This window comes from Agelaius tricolor, unplaced genomic scaffold, assembly GCF_023055355.1.
Source record: "Agelaius tricolor isolate 1412-34295 unplaced genomic scaffold, bAgeTri1.0.p SCAF_1, whole genome shotgun sequence".
NCBI classification, from domain to species: domain Eukaryota; kingdom Metazoa; phylum Chordata; class Aves; order Passeriformes; family Icteridae; genus Agelaius; species Agelaius tricolor.
In genome coordinates this window covers 11,477,683-11,491,209 of record NW_027269261.1, presented here as the reverse complement: position 1 = coordinate 11,491,209, position 13,527 = coordinate 11,477,683, and the positions used below count along the sequence as shown (strand labels likewise).

At 37.0% G+C, this 13,527-nt stretch overlaps 1 protein-coding gene across 29 annotated transcripts in view; it reads right to left on the bottom strand.

Moving 5' to 3' along the window:
- Positions 1-13,527, bottom strand: part of NRXN1 (neurexin 1) — a 679,845-nt gene that overhangs the window by 431,424 nt on the left and 234,894 nt on the right. The gene's annotated exons all lie outside the window — the stretch shown is intronic.

Below are 13,527 nucleotides of genomic sequence, written 5' to 3'. Positions count from 1 at the left end.
AAAGCTGTTAAAAATACATTGTTCTTTCAGGAAAATGACCCTAATTCTCTATCAATACCAGTCAAAAGGCTGATGCTCTTGCTCACATTAACTAAAACACCACATAACAGAAAAGACATCAGACCAATTTCAATTGGCACAATCCTGATGTGCCTGACATACAAGATTCCTACACTTCAGACTACAGAAAATAAAAATGTTGGAATGGTGATCATTTACAAATGCTGCAGCTGATCCTCCTTCCTTGGCTCCAGAAACAGTGGTCAGAAAGGAAAAGACCAAACCAGCTTGAGAAGTTTATTTTGTCCTAGAGGTTTTTTGGAGGGTTGTAAGTTACAGGCTCTGAATGCTTTTTCTTAGGAGGACTAAGCACAAACTGCAACTGTTTCATACTTCAGATGAACCTGAATTGCCCACAGTGAATAAAGGAGAGTTGAAAAACCTACTAGGAGGAACCATTACACAACTGGAGCTTGAAGCAAAGAGATCACGCAGTTTCAAGGTACATAAAGATAGGTAAAAAATATACGTAGAACATTGATATCTTAACTTCCATGTTCACCTATCATTCAAAAATCTTCCCACTGAAATATGGGTTTCCTGTCTGTTGTTGACATCACAATACTCCCTAGTCCTGTCTATCTAATTCTGAGATGAGGAACATTTCTTATACCGTCCCTCTATTGTGATTTACTGAGCCTGTGTCACTTTTCCTGCATTTAATTTGAGGCCCCATTTACTCCAGGCATTGTAATTCTTTGTTGGGCCATTTACTTGGCAGAAATACAGTGATTCTGCTTGGCACACTTACCCTTCCATAGTAAAAATTAAATAACCAGGGGCAAGTGGGGACATGCAGTATTAATATTCTTGTTCTAGTTCACAGCAGCACAAACAAAAGTAATTCAAGAATAAAAGAAGTTAAAGCACTCATTTAGCATGACCAAAGGTGTTGATGCACTCATCTAAAGTGATCTCAGGCCAGCTGAAACTATTTTCAAATTTAGCTTAGTGTTGTCTGGGGAAAAGAAATTAACATTAAAAATACATATACAGAGTTGTTTAATTTGTATAAAGTAAATCGTGATTTTGTTTCAAAAATGTGTTTAAAACCTAGCTTCCTAGTGATTTCAGAAACAAATCCTCAAGGAAAAAAGAAAAGAATCTTTGTATTTAACCTTATTTAGCCTGTTGGTAGAAGGTAGACAAAGCTCAATTTTCATGCTTACTTAAATTAGTCAGCAATTTAAACACTTGATTTCTATATTGACTCAATTAGAGTCAATGTGCAAATCTTAAAGATACTTTTTATTTCAGAGAGAACTTTATTAGATCATACCAGCCTGGATTACCATTCTGACTGGATTATACCAGCTGTTGAAATGTCCAAAACTTTGCAACAGGAGGAGTGTAAGGCAGAGCTATCTTCTAAGTGCTGACACGAATAGAAATTATGTTGCACAGAAATAAATACCTGACATCTCTGTGTTGTGCTTAACAAAAAGATGTGGGCCACAAGAATGACAGGAAATGCTTTTTCTTCACTTATACTATAGAATTGCAAAAGGATTTTCAATCACAGCTGGGTATTGTGGGCAGAAGTATATTTATATATTTATGTCAACTAGGCATGGGAAGATAATTTAATTTCAACGCTGGTTATTATTTGTATTGAATACTAATATTGTATTGCAGCATGTGGAATTGTTTGGATAAATGGTCTCTGTATGCAAATACTTACAGCCAGTCAGGAGGGGAACACAAGGGTGTGAGCATTAAAGCTCAATACTTACATGAACATCACCAGGCAAAAGACAGGAGCAGTCCAGAACCTCTGTCCTCATGGTCTTGGCCATTAGTCATGCTTTTCCTAGCACTGTTATATTACCATAGCCTTGCCTAAATATCAGAGCACTGTTCTATCATCAGAACAAATCAATTTCATGCAGCAGCACAACTCCAGCGAGGCAGACAGGCAGAGAATTCCCTGTAAGCTGGTGCTGACTGTACTCACCCAAGGAGAAGGTAGAATAGAAATTTTATCTTTCCAAAAAACCAAACCCTCCCTCTGACATTCTGAACACACCATCACAGCTCCCGGCCATGCTTTGTAAGAAGTGACTGTCACTGCTCTGTGATCAGCCAGCTCCTGCTGCAAAGCCCATTTGAGTCAGACCTTCCAGAGCAGGAGGGTGAAGGTATGCTGAGCTTCTTAATTTCAAGCAAATGCATGCACAAAGAACATAACAAGCTGACACATAAATGTGTCAGAACTAGGATCTAAGCAACAAAACCTGTGTAAGCACTCAGGAGCAGGGCAGAAAAAGCCAAATGCAACTTTATAGAATCTAAGTCAACTTCCAGAATCTCCATGACACCTCCAGATGCCACCTTCATGAACAGAAACTGCTGACTTGCAGATTTCAGGACAGAAAGTTTGGATTTCACATATTATATATATATTTAATAGCTTTGCAATAAATATTTGAATAAGATTTATGAATGAATAAAAAATACGTATGTGAGAAAACAGCAGCAGAACTCTCAGGGTTAAAAGAATGGCATTTCTGGTTAACAAAGAACACTTTTTCAGGGAAACCACTCCCAGAACATCATCCCCAGATGCAAAAGTGAGAAAAAGCTGTGTCTGTCAAGGTAAGAGCTCTGACAGGACACAGCACAGACACCCCAGTCTGACAACAGGAGGATGGCAGCACACTTGCAGTCTACCACAGCAGCTCATTTTCCTGCCAGTGGAACATGGAGAGACATATGGCACACACACCTTCCCCACTGAAAACAGGCAGGGGCTGCTGCTCATTGTTTGAGAGCTGCAGAGCCAGAAGTAAGCAAAAATCAGAAGTAAAGTAACCACCGTAACAACTGCTGACTTATGAACATGAGGACAAGGCAGCAGAACAAAAAGTGGTTTGTCACTGTCAGCAAAGGGAGCCCAAGAGATGCAGTGAGTGCTTCACACCCAGCACGGCCTTGGCTTTGTGCTGAGCACCAGAATTCCAGGCCAGACCTCTCAGATGTTTTGATGGAAAAGTTGATGAGAGTGAGAGAATGAGTGAAGTCTGTGGGGTACAACTGTGACCTGATTAAATAGTTTACTTAGACATTTTGCTACTTCAAACCAAAAAAAAAAAATCTGAAAAAACAAAACCCAAACAAACAACCCCAAAAAACCACTTGGCCTCTCTCAAGGGCTTGCACAGTTTTGTTTGGATACTGAACTCCTTGATCAGGTTTGACTAAAAGCTAGCAAAGCCTAGGGTAAATCTACAACAGCAGGACTCCAGTGTCTTAAACAGAAGCCAAATTGTTCTTCTGAATTAGCATCTCTGTACTTCACTGAAATGAAGCAGAAATCAAGAAAATTAAAACATGATAAACATCTATTACAGCAGAAATTTAACATGCAAAAAATCCATGCTTCACTCCCCCCCAGAAAATATTTGTGGTTTGTATTTTAAGTTTTTCTTCAGGCCCTCTCTCCATTTCTCTCTGAAATACATATTGCTTGTTTATTTGTTTGCAGATAAGTTGATTTTTAAAAGCATTCATTGCATTATCTACAGAAATCTGCTATTTATTTATTTGTGTCATGCCCCAAAAACCCTGGACAAAAAACTGTCAGGCTGGAACTTATAATTCCCAAGATCATTAGAACATGAACCCTTTCACTTTTGACACATTCAATGTTTTAATGATTGCAAAGGTCTGTTAAAGTACAATTCCAGGACTGGACAAAGTTAGTAGAGGACATTAAATAAACGGATATTATTGATAAAAAGAAACATCCTTTTAGGAAAAGCTAAATTACTGAAGGATTTGGAGGGAAAATGAGATAAATTAACTGTAATCATTAGCAAAAGCTTTGAAGGCCAAGCCATATCACTTAATTTAGAAAACCATGAAACTGGCAGCACAAATTAAGATGCTTGCAGACAGCTCTTTGTCCACAAGCAGAACAATTACAGAACAGTGTAGCAGTTCAGGCCAGAGCTGTAAATACCACCAGTGAATTCAAGAGTGAGCAGTCATTTTCATAGTGCTGGGAATGGAGAAGGATTAAAGACAGCCTGGCTGGTTGGGTCACTGAGGTTGACATAAATCTTGAGTACCACGTGCTCTTGAAGCTTAGCGTTAAATCTCAGTTTAGCAAACCCTTACATGCTTGTGGACAGTAAAGCTTCTGAGCTGTCAAGGTGCAATATTTCACCTTACAAGACTTGTTTCTTTCCCTCATCAATTGCTCCTCCCTACATTATATTTTCAAGAGATGTGTTTTAAATATTAAACCAAAGTTGATTCAAATTTATTAAAGTTTTAGTAGGCAGCTTTTTAAAAACATAATCTCAATTTAATATAAACCAACGTGCATCCATGTTCTATTTATTGCTTCAGGTGATGGAAAAGACTTTAAATGTGGGCATCCAACTGATTCTTGTCAGCATGGTGCAATACTGCACAAAAACATAAAAATCAGGAACCATCTTTTCCATCTTCCTGAGCCTCCAAACAATGCCCAATTGGTTCACTGTTGTATTCAGCAGTGACTTGCATTCCTCTGTACCTAAAAGACTATTATGAAGCAGAGATCAAAGATACACAGCTACTTTGATAAACAAAAGACTGACAGGGGCCTTTCATAGATCACAGCTCATAGCAGCTGTAAAAAGAAATATTTTTCCATACTTGCACTCCTAATTTCTCCCTACACTTTGCTGGAGTTGTCCTTTTTTCAGATAGTACTTAGAGAATCAAGAAAACTTATATTAAAAAGCATTCTCCACTGTCATCACTTGCCTGAAAACATGTTTATGAATAAAAAAAATGCACTATAAATTGCCATGTGATAACTCAAAGTACAGAATGTTCTTTAGCAAAGGAGCATTTCAAAGTGTGTTATCATTCTATGCATATAAATGGCAGAAGAGGCATAATGTCAAGACATGACCTTTTCAAAAGAGAAAGATGGATGCATTGAGAAATATATCCTCCCAAGTTCCACATTAATTCATACAGCCTCTCCAGATGAAGTACACATCTTCCAACTCCAAAATACACAGAATTTAGTCTCTCTCCCTTCACTAAAAACTATAGCCCTTTTCTTTAAATTCTGTGTCAGTGACTCTTCTCTCAAAATTGTATCTGTGTTGACAAGAACAAAATCCCCCTGACCTTCAGTAACTAAGACAGTAGTTGACAAACATCTTTACAAAGGTATCTCCATTGCAATGTTAGCAAACTTAGCATTTTATCTGTGTTGTTTTTGTTTTTTTTTCCTTGAACATTGAAATGGTTCCTTACATTTTAACACATCAGCTTCTCTGCTAGTCTTGGCAAAGTGAGATTTATTAATCCGCTATCCTTCAATGCTGCTCTCCCAAGTCACTCAGGAGAGGACTCAGAACCCACAGGTGTCTAGGAAAAAGTTTGCCAGACATTTCCCAGGAGTCAGACTGCAACAGATACTAAATACTGCCATTAAGAATCACATCTTTCCTGAGAGCATATATTTTTCATATCCAAAATAAATATCTGAGAGCAGAATGGTAACAGAAAACGTGAGAAGCCAAATCATCAAGCTAGAGATTGTGTGGAGAAGAGAAGCATGATTAAAAATTAATGTGAAACAAAAAGAAGCAGTATACCCAACAAGGCAGTACAAATGCAGAAATTGTGATTTGGTTTTTTTTTTTAGGCAGAGGATGTCGGAATTAGAACAGCTGTAGAGAGCTGACGGTATCAAGTTTGCATTAGAATTCAAGCATGAGTTTTCCTAAGAAGTACAGAGTGGTTTCAGAGTAGAAGGCAGACAGCAGCCATAAAAATAAAAAGGGACAGAAAAACCCCACAACCCCCCCTGCCAAAAAAAACCCCTCAAAAAATCAACAATAAGTTAATTAAAAAAGAAGTTTGAGAAAGGTGAAAAAATACAGCAAATAATGTTTATCCTATTTGAAAATATGCATCTTCACTGAACTTTAAATATTATTACAACATAAGAATTTTCCTCAGGGGAAATAGTTGCATACAACCTACAGCATGAATGAACAGCCAACAAAAATGGGGAAAATTGTATCATTTTGAGGTATTTTACTCTACATTTTTTTAGTTATTTCAACATTTTAACATGTTAGAAATAGAGCTTCTTAAAATGTCCTGCTCGTGTCAGAGCTTTCCACTGCTTTGGAAAACCTCATTTTCTGTTCATTTAGGCACTCTATTCTGCTTTCCAAAAATGGTCTCTTCCAGCAAACAAAAATCCACTAATTTGCACAAAGAGCCACTCTGGAGGGATCCACAATAGATTTTTTCAATGCACACTTACACAGTACAGCTAAATACAGTAGTGACATGCCAGCTAAAGTAATTCGTAGAAACAAAGCCAAATGTGAACATTTGCTGGCAGAGCAGTCACTGTTCCTGATGTAGTCCCAAATAAAAAGTTTAGTCCCAGTTAGCACACTCATGATACAGGTTGTCCTCCGCGTGTCCTCTCCTTTCAGAGCTTCATTTTGTCAGGACTTAACTTCCCACAGAGCCAAACACAAGCAATGCAAAATTTGAGTTTTAAACTAATACAAATAATGAACATCATAATTAACTTCTAAAACAGACCATAAGCCCTTAGCCTTCCATAAAAAAATAAGATAATCCTGACTCCAGACTTCTTTTAGATTTGAATTTTTCAATAAATCTGCCCACACACATTTCAATAAATGTTGAAATGCTGGTATCACCTCTAACTGCACCAGAAGTCATGGAATAATACATGTCATACTCACCACCAAACCTAGACATGCCTAAAATTAGGAAAAGATTTTACTCACAACTTTTTGTTAGGGTTAGTTAGCTGGGTAACTTAGTTCTCTAGTTACATTTACAGTAAACCAGTTACTGTAAATTTAACTTAGTTCTCTAGTTACATTTACAGTAAACTAGTTACATTTACAGTAAACTAGTTACATTTACAGTAAACATTTCACTGATTTTTCCAGCGCTCACTTGATGACGCTAATTGTTTAAAAAACATTGAAGATGAAGTGAAAGAGCTGTTTTAAGGCAGCTTTAGAATGTCTCAAACCCTTAGAACATCACAGATTATTTACAACATATAATAGGGTGAGGAACAGAGATGTATTGAAATACTAAAGTAATCTAATTAAATTTGGCTGACTTTTTCAGTGGGGATTTCATTTTTTCTTGACTTTTTTCCTTTCTTTTGTCGTTCCTCAAACTTAAGTCATATTTAATTCAATTTTAATAAAGATATAAAAATGAAGACAATTTGGACACTCCAAAAAACCATCACCACAAAACATATTGTTCTTCCTCTTGCAAAAGGATGGGTTCCTCTAAACATTCTCCCCTTTCCCCCTCTTTCTTGTTCAAAGTTGCATCTCAGAGGTTTTGGGGAAATAGTGTTTAGAAGAAAATGAAATTCTGTACTTGAAAATGCACATGCAGCTTTATGAGACTTGGGACAGGCCTGAAAGTTCTAATTTTTTTTACCTTAATCCTTATAATGTTGATCTTCTGCACCCCTGTCCATGAGTGTGGAAAACAGAGAACTTTAGATAAATCTCTAAGGCATAAGGGGGTTTGTAAGTTTAAATTTCTGTATTAAGCACTATGCAAAGCTTTAGTGGAACACTTTTATTTTTAGACTAGGCCCAGCTCTGCATGCAGAAATAAAATATTTAATCTCCAAAACACTTATTTTGCCACCATGATTACCTTCTGGCATTACCAGAAGGTCAAAGTCAGAGTGAGGTTCTGTAAAAAAAGTAAGATAATCCTTGCACTGAGGAGTTTTTGATCTGTCCAATATGCCTTCCCTAGGCTAGCAAAGTGACTCTGGCAGTGGTGCCCAAACTCTAACCTGCAGAATTGGCAGCACTCTGGACTTATTTCCCACCTCAGACACAGGACTTACTGCAGGTTTTGCTCTTCTGCCAATGTCACAGCAAAGCTTTGTACCAAGAGGCCCTCTTACATTGCTGGATAAACAAAGCCCAACACCTCAGCCTTCCATTTCACTTGACTTTCAGAAGTTGTCATCATGGAGCACAGGAAAATATATACTTCCCTGAGAACCAATGCTGACTGCCTCAGAGAAACAGCTATTTCTTTCTTAAATAGGTTTCTACATCACTTTCCCTAGTGCAGCTAACATGAGGAAGTAAATGCTTAAATTGCATCTCTTTGGGCTTCATTAAAACAGCATTTATCAGTTTGTTTCCAACACAGTTAGGTACAAGCAGTATGACCTTGACCATGTCAATGCAAGCCACCAGAGACAGCCTTTAAAAATGCCACATTCCTCATCTTAGGAAATGGATATTTTCAGTCATAAAACTTGTAAAACTGCTTTTCAGCAAGTCTGTTATATTAAATGGATTACTAGATCTAAGGGAAACTCCAAACAAATTAATAACCCCCACAGAAGAGATCCAGGATAGCCCACATGATCTTATTTCAAGATGTTATCAGACAACTGTCTTGTTGTCATACATATTGAAAAGCCTCCAGAAGACACTCATGCTACAGTACAACAGTATTCTTGTTTATAGAGGTAACCAGATAAATCTCAATCATTTATAACATAAATCTTAATCATTTATAAATTATCCAGGTGGTGACAGATCCTGGCAACTAAGGCAAAAGGTTTGAGGAAAAAAAAAAAATATATATCTTTTGCATATAGACATGACCACAATATTAGACCATGCAGGATTCAAGAAAATTCTTTACAATACTGGTTGAAAACTACTATTATTTTTAAGAGGTTTAAATAAATAAACAACATTTTACTTAAAAGTGTATTAACCACCACACAAACAAAAATATTGCATACTAGTTACAGATAACAAGAAAGAGGACTGAACTCAAAATACAGAATTCAGATTCTCAAATACAGTTTGTTCAGGCCTCAGTTTCTGGTGATATTATTGCCAGAGACAATGATGGCAAAAGGATTTTCCTGGGAAGATCCTTCAGTTTCCCAGAACAAAGTCTTCAAAAAGAAATAATACATCCATCTGGCTCCTTCCATCCATCAGGAAATCTTACCCCTTCAAACTGAACTACAACAATACATCTCTTACAATCCCATTGCAGCCTCACAAATTTTAATTCTCACACTTTTTTCTATGTGCTCCAACTGGCTCATCAACTGCCTGCTACTTGTTGTATCTCTCTCCTCTGCACTGCAAGTCTGGTAGTGATTAATCCCACATTCCCTAATTCAGTCCTACCCCAACGCTCTGAATTTAAAGTGAATTGACGGATATTCCACAAGGCAAGGGGATAAAGGAACAGAATAACCTTTGGCAGCTCTCAAAATAGAGGCAACACCACTGCTGAGACCCTTGTCCTTGTAGTGGTACAGCTACAGCTTTGTTACAGGTGGCACAGCTTGGAAGATCTGGTTTATAACCAAAACATTTGGTAGTTTCAGTAGAAGTGTACCTTGCTTTGTCCTTGGAATCACTGAGCCCACTGAGCTGACACAAAGATACTGTTAAATCAATGCAACTGGGCACTGATTTACTGTGCAAACACACAGCTGACCAAGCCACCAGGACCAGTTTGAATAACATACCCTCAGATGTGAGCAGAAGTTCCTCAAATGCTATAAAGATATATGTTCTGCATGGAAAAGATATTGGAAGTCAAATGTGAACATATGGGAGATAAAGACTAACACAATCTGCTTGAGACAACCAGTTCTGGGTACCACAGAGAATGTCCTGCACAACAGAAATTTTATGTCTGTGAACTTTAGAAGTAATGCTAAATGCATGCAGGTTTGTAGGACTGGAGATTTATTTAGTTTTATTTAGCACTGAGCAGGAAAACAGTTTTTCACATTGATTCTAGTTGAACACCAAATTCTGAGCAATAATAAGGAGGCAAGCAGAAGGCCAAAACTAACACTAAATGGATTCAGTTTGGGGGAAAATGTCTTAGCACAAGTCTTATTCCCAGACAGCCATTTCCTTTCACATTATTTATGGCTACTGAAATTAGTCAACATCATCCACAAAATACTAATAAAGTAAATGCAGACCAGTTTTTTTCAGCATCCCATTAATTCAGGACAACATGTTTCCTCAGATTTTTTTTTCTGTACTTGCATTGAAATATATATAAGATATATATATATATATATATTATTTTTATTGCAGTACCATTCATTTGATGCTATTTGAATGCAGGGAAAAAAAGGTCAGGGCTTCTCAGTTTAAAATACCTAAAGGAGAATTTGAGTTGTGCCAAGAACCAACAGAATTTTAAAGGTATAACAAACAATTTGAATGACATATTGGGATTTGGATGTTCAATCAATTTTATTCTTAGAAGCAGTTCAAAATAAAATTTGTTTAAAACAGAAAGAAGAAAAACAGCACATCTAAAAACACACACTAAAAGAATTCCCTAGAAGGGGAAGTCTAAGAGATGTAGGAAAGCAGGCCTGGAGAAGGAGTAAACTAAGACTGAAATCAAAGAGAACTTACAGCTAGAACAAGGAGAGTATTGGGGGAAAGGAGGAGGAGAAATGGTTTTGTTTTCATCTCATTTCTACAGGGGAAAAGCCAACAAAATCTATACCAGATTATTTTGAATTTGTTATTTTTGGTGAAGTTTCTGTTGATGTTTCTCAGTTGTCTCACATTCCTGAGCACCTGTATACAAGAAATTCTACTAAAAAACTTTTCTTTGAAACTGTACTTTGCTATCCTGTACACCTCCTACCTCTTCAGCACAAGTAATCTTAATTCACAGAAAACAGTCAAGTCAAATAGTCAAGAAAAACAAATCCAAAAGTTTTTCTAAGAAGAAAATCAAAACCTTTAGAACAGAAGGATGGTGGAAAAAGTGACAGTTTCTGTATCATCTCAGCTGTCAGACAAATATATTCTACATCTGCTTTTTTGACTAATCCCCTCCCTAGCAAATGAAGTGTAATGCAAGCACAGTAGACTCCTATATTTAGATATTTGGCGGGTTTAGGTAAACATAGTGCTAATATTAAGGCTCCTAAATCTTTAATTATAATTCTTTGAGCATTTTATAAACCTTGAAAGCTTACACTAATGAGTGAAGTTGAATACTTTTTGAGAGTTGGCTCAGGAAAAACAAAGCCTACACTAAACAGGAAAATGAAAATCAGGCCTTTTGATAACAGCTGACAAAAAGCAGTTAGGAAATGTTTGACAACTACAGTAATTCCATTATTTAGAGGAACCATTTTATCAGCAATCTAAACATGGGATCCAAAAGGGACATTTTCCCATCTTCATGAAGGATTAATCTGTCTGACCCAGCTAAGAATCCCAGGAGCAGCCTGTAATAACCACACTATTGCTCCTGAACACAAGGGCACCACACACTCCAAAGTCTGATGTGAGGAAGCTAATCAGAACTGAATAGAGAAAAACAGCACAGTGACCTTTATAACCATCATTACAAGATGCTATGATGGACTTTTTTTGTAACCTTAACTATCAAAAACTTATAGCTGAGTCATCCTTCAGTTCAATCATGGACTCTTGCATTTGCAGCAGGCATATTCTTCAAAAAAAACTCCTTCCATATAATGAAAAATAAAAATTCATGTCAACCAACATGACAAGTATTTATGTATTTGCCATTTGTTTGGAAGGAATCAGGAACAGTTTTCCATTCTGTGTGCATATGAACTTCAGTGTATTTACACTAACAACAATATGAAAGTAATATTTAGAGCATTGTTATGTTTCTTCCAGCTGAATTTGAAAAGTTAAGAGCATACCCAGCCACTCTTACAGGTATCAAAACAGTTTAGATCAGTTACAAAAAGCAGCTACAGTACCAGCTCCTGGATGTTGCCTACCAACAATAACAGTAATAATGTTAATTATATGTGCAAACATCACTGAACACTGGATCAATGTTTTACTTTATCAAGTCCTTCAGCTTCATTATTGGATAAAGATGTCAAATACATTTAATGTATCACAAGTGTAGTGGAGATGACTGCAGACCTCCAGCTATGGGATGAAAAGGAAACCATAGGTGTCAGGTATTACCACTGAGAAAACTGATCTCAGCAAAGTGATGCCCTAACCACAAAACTTTAGACAACAGCTTCAAAATGACTGTGTAGTGTGGCTCTCATGAGCACAAAACAGATGATTTAAAAGGAGAAGACACTGCTGTTCTTTAGCCATTTTTGTTATAAACCACTGTCTTGTAAAATGCATAGAGGTAGGAATTTTCAGTTCAAATCTCCAAAGTTGAAATTTCTACTGGGAAACCAAGGATTTTTTTTAACATGTCTGAGATCACAAAGCACCCTGGACATCCTGCTCCAAATTGAAGGTTAGATTTTGTTTCCTAAGGTACTGTATGGAATATTTTCTCAGTAAGTTGCATAATATTATTTCTAGCCATGTTCCAAGACAGCATGATAAACCTGCTCTGGTACAGAGAGTGGGTCACCTTGACCTGATTCATCTCATGTTTCATTATAATGCTAAGTAAAAAAGAACACTTGAACCTCACACCTCCTCTCAAGATGAGTGAAGCTATTTACCAAATTGCCTATATAAATCTATTATTGCATTTTCTCAGAAAGCCTAAGGACTAAGAAGTCCTGAAGCAGCAAAGGCTGCTTTGCAGTTTGAATTCTGTTTTCTTATGCTTGAGCATTATTCTACAGACTAAAATTCTCATCTTTCCTCTATTCACAGAATAGATCCATTGAAAATGAGCAAAGAACATGTCATGCCTAGAAGATAAAGACACTCAAAACTCTGCATTGAACAAATGAAGCAAGTTCCAAAATCAAAACACACTCACACCAAATTCCTCTCCCTCTTTGCACAAAGCTTTAGTTACCTCCATTGGTCCCAGCTATGGCAGGAAGATCTGTCACAGATCCATGAGTACAGAATTTCTAGATTATTTAGTACTTCAAGTAATAAAAATATCTTACAATCAAGTTTTTTATAAAATCTTCTATATAAACTACGTCAAACAATTTCTGGTCTAGACAGGGATTATGAGGAAGCAGCAAGGGTACACGCTCTGCCTGTTCTGTCCACAGCAGAGGAAAGCTTTGCTTCTTTTTCAAAGCTTGGCTATGCAGCACTGCTCTGCTCCCATTTCTCTTTTGTGGCTCAGGGAACACTTCCCTTCTGCTGGAATTCCCTTTACTTATCACAATTTACCCATCAGCTTAGCAAAGATAAAAACTGCTACCGACCCTGTGATACGTGTTTTTTGTGTCTGCAGTTAAGAAGGGAATTGTTCAGGAAACATAAGTGGAGCAATCATAACTACTCTTACCCTCCTTTCTGACAACAAAGAATGACAGAAAGCTGTCAGCTGAGAGACTAAATTGGCTTTTTTTTCCAATCTTGTTTGTTGTTAAAAGGAGCCATTGCAATTCAGCAAAGAAATTCAAACCATAACTTTGAGAAAAGAGTAGCTAGATTTTGATGGTTTCAGTAGCAGGCGAAAAAA